Consider the following 4,110-nt stretch of genomic DNA (forward strand, 5'->3'; position numbering starts at 1 on the left):
GGTGTCCATATGTGCTCTTGGCACCAGGACACCCTAGGTCGCAGTTTAATGATTGACTTTGTTGTCGTTTCATCTGATCTGCGGCCGCATGTTTTGGACACTCAGGTGAAGAGAGGGGCGGAGCTGTCAACTGACCACTACCTGGTGGTGAGTCGGTTCTGATGGTGGGGGAGGATGCCGGTCAGACCTGGCAGGCCCAAACGTATTGTGAGGGTCTGTTGGGAACGTCTGGCGGAGTAGACGGAGCTTTAACTCCCACTGCCAGGAGAACTTCGAACATGTTCTGGGGGAGGTGGGGGACACTGAGTCCGAGTGAGCCATGTTCAGTTCCTCCATTGTTGAGGCGGCTTATCGAAGCTGTGGCCGCAAGGTAGTTGGTGCCTGTTGCGGCGGCAACCCTCAAACTCGCTGGTGGACACCGGCAATGAGGGATGCTGTCAGGCTGCAGAAGAAGTCTTATTGGGCCTTCTTGGCCTGTGGGACACCAGAAGCAGCTGACTGGTACCGGCAGTCCAAGCGGCATGCAGCTTGGGTTGTCACTGAGGCAAATGGCATGGGAGGAGTTCGGAGATGCCATGGAGAAAGACTTCCGTACTGCTTCGAGGCGATTCTGGTTCACCATACGGCATCTCAGGAGGGGAAAGCAGTGCAGCACCAACACTGTTTTTAGTAGGGGTGGTGTCCTCAATCCCACCGGCACGTCATCCATTGAGGAGGCAGAACCAGGGGACTTTGGGTCGGGCTCTCCAAGCTCCGGTGCTGAGGTCACCGAGGTGGTTAAAAAGCTCCACAGTGGCATGGCTCTGGGGGTGGATGAGATTTGCTCGGAGTACCTTAAGGCTCTGGATGTTGTAGGGTTGTGTTGGCTAACGCGACTCTGTAATATTGTGTGGATATTGGGGGCAGTTCCCCTGGATTGGCAGACGCGGTGATGGTCCCCTTATTCAAAAGGGGGGACCGGAGAGTGTCTTCCAACTACAGAGGGATCACACTCTTAAGCCTCCCTGGTAAGGTCTATTTGGGGGTTCTGGAGAGGAGGGTCTGTCGGATAGTGGAACCTCGGATTCAGGAAGAGCAGTATGGTTTTCGTCCTGGTCGTGGAACACTGGACCAGCTCTACACCCTCAGCAGGGTCTTTGAGGGTGCGTGGGAGTTCACCCAACCAGTCTACATGTGTTTTGTGGACTTGGCGAAGGCGTTCGACCGTGTCCCTCGGGGAATCCTGAGGGGGTACTCCGGGAGTATAGGATACCAGGCCCTTTGATACGAGCTGTTAGGTCCCTATATGACCGGTGTCAGAGCTTGGTCCGCATTGCCGGTAGTAAGTCGGACTCGTGTCCGGTGAGAGTTGGACTCCGCCAAGGTTGCCCTTTGTCACCGATTCTGTTTATAACGTTTATGGACAGGATTTCTAGGCGCAGCCAAGGTGTCTAGGGGTCCGTTTTGGTGGCCTTAGGATTGCATCTCTGCTTTTTGCAGATGATGTGGTCCTATTGGCTTCATCAGGACGTGATCTACAGCTTTTGCTGGAGCAGTTCACAGCTGAGTGTGAAGCAGCTGGGATGAGGATCAGTGCCTCCAAATTCGAGGCCATGGTCTTGAGCCGTAAAAGGATAGAGTGCCTTCTCCGGGTCGGGGAAGATGTCCTGCCCCAAGTGGAGGAGTTTAAGTATCTCAGGATCTTGTTCAAGAATGAGAGAAAAATGGAGCGGGAGATCAATAGGCGGATTGGTGCAGCGTCTGCAGTGAAGCAGGCACTGTACCGGTCTGTTGTGGTGAAGAGAAAGCTGAGTCAAAGGGCGAAGCTCTCGATTTACAGGTTGAGCTACGTTCCTACCCTCATCTATGGTCATGAGCTTTGGGTAGTGACTGAAAGAAGGCCTACGCCCTCTCCTGAAAGACCTAGCCTTTCCCTACTCATGTCCCTCGGTGGACTTACCTGCTCCGAGGCTCCCTCCTATCCATCCTGAGGGTCCCGTCCTGAGAACTAGCGTTCCTACTAGCTCTATAACTTCAATAAACATTGTAAACCTTTGCCTGTGTCTGCCTGTTCTAAGTTCGGTTTTGCCAAGCCTTGTCATGAGGTGGTTAATACAGACACAGATCTGTATCATCATACATTTTTATGATTGTTCAAATTATTCAAATGATCTTTTTATTGTGTTTGGGCTTGTGCAACTCTTTTATGAAGTGTGCTGTAGAACTTTTGCTCAGGTCCCCTTCACAAATAAAATCTTGATCTCACTGGGGTTTTAAATCTGGTTTAATAAAGATAATGAATAAAAACAAAACAGCATACACAGAATTAAGAATAAATAAATGAGGCCATTTAGCATCAGTGACTTCAAAGCCAAACAATTAATATACTTTATATACATGTATAAATGAGCTATGTGAGTTATGTGAGCTGATTTCAAGAACAAGGATCTCATTTTAAGCCAACAATATTTGTTAAAGTGATATTTTATCATTTTAAAATTCTTTAAACATCCCAGACAGACGTGACTCACCTTCCTACTGTCAATGATTACTACTACAGAATGACTGTCACTACAGCAAGAGGTACCTGGATCGAAGAAACAAATGAACAAATATAAACTTACCACATCTAGGATGGCATAGACCCCTATTTTGAGAGACACCTTGACAGGGTCTTTGTGATGCCTCACAGGACGACCCGCGATGAGCAGATCTTTGTTTCTGGTCAGGTTCAGGTACAGGTTCTGTTCTGAACAGTTATGTCCTGCTAAATATTAGACAGATTATTTCTAAAAGGAAACATTTTTAAAAATACATTGTTTACTCCGTAATGCTCAATCATGTTTTAAACCATTTCACGTAAACCTAGAAATGAGAAACTGTTTTCTTCTGTTCTACCTGAATCTTCACAGATCGGCACATTGCAGAACTCCCAGGGAGTTTTTGGGTCGGTTGTGAAACACCAGGGCTTCATTTCATTATTCGGGTTACGGCAGTAGTTTTCTTCTAACCCTCTAAGAAAGTAGAAAGTAATGTCAGAAAAACATGAGACATTTGCTTGGGACTTCATTTCTCAGTTAAATCTTTTTTTTTTTTACTTAGAAGTGATATTAACATCTGTCCACTCTTTCCTTTTTATCACAGATTATAACTGGTTTCTCTAACCCGCAGGGGTAGTTTTCTGGAGTGAAGTCATGTCTATAGGGCATCTGGGCCGACCACTTCTGGCATGTTTTACCAGACCAAGTTGTAGAAAAGTTGCCGCGGTACTTTTCCCCCCTATCAGCGATGCAGGTCAGCTCAGAGACGAAGGTGGGAGGCTCAGAGTCTGAAAACAGAAGACCGTTTGCAAAATTCAGAACAGTGAATGTATACGCTCTGTTGGTACAGAATTATATTCTTTCTTTATACTTCACGTGAGTGATTCTCGTCATTTTACCATTTTATGAAACTCTGACCGGACAGGACTCATCTTACGATATTTTCTCAACTTTTGAGGGACTGTCGTCTGGTGGAGGGCTTTATTGTTCTGTCTGAAAGACCCAGAGGAGGAGACAGACCTTCATCCCTCTGGCTGTTCTCCTCTTCAAACCCCCTCATGGGTTCTTTAAACCCCCATAATAAGCCCAACTAGTGGGTTTACACTTCCTTCTGCTTGATCTGTCATTTGCATTATTTCTCCTGTCAGTTTATCAGGTTCGTTTTTTTCTGCTCATTGAACTTCATTCATTACTGCAGATTTTTATACATCCTTCAAACTGCAACCTCTTTGTGTACTGTCCTTAGTAAAAACTTGTTTTTTCAGAGCCTCCAGGATTTCGTGATGTTGCGATCGCAACTATTAACGCAAAATCAAGCAAACCACGCAAAATCACAACTTTTTGCAACTTTGCCCAAAACACTGCAACTTTCCCACAACTTTAACCCAATATTTATTGTTTCTAAAGTGATACGCCACCGTTTTTGCGGTCTAGTGTCTTCTTTGTGGGTTTGTGTAGTGTGGAATACAAAATAACCCCAAATAACTCACAAAGAAGATACATGACGTCACTTCCTGTTAACATCAGAATGCCGGGAGCATGCAGGAGCGGCGACCGAAGCCAAAATGTGCGCTAATGCTTCACATTTGCC

General features: G+C 46.4%; 1 long non-coding RNA gene across 1 annotated transcript in view; it reads right to left on the reverse strand.

Annotated features, from left to right (window-relative positions):
* Positions 1 to 3,166: 3,166 nt before the first annotated feature.
* LOC108251542 overlaps positions 3,167 to 4,110 on the reverse strand; it is a 4,790-nt gene continuing 3,846 nt past the window's right edge. The window contains exon 3 of the long non-coding RNA XR_005232741.1: positions 3,167 to 3,307. This is a non-coding gene — a long non-coding RNA (uncharacterized LOC108251542). The remainder of the gene's footprint in view (positions 3,308 to 4,110) is intronic.

This window comes from Kryptolebias marmoratus, linkage group LG23, assembly GCF_001649575.2.
Source record: "Kryptolebias marmoratus isolate JLee-2015 linkage group LG23, ASM164957v2, whole genome shotgun sequence".
NCBI classification, from domain to species: Eukaryota; Metazoa; Chordata; class Actinopteri; order Cyprinodontiformes; family Rivulidae; genus Kryptolebias; species Kryptolebias marmoratus.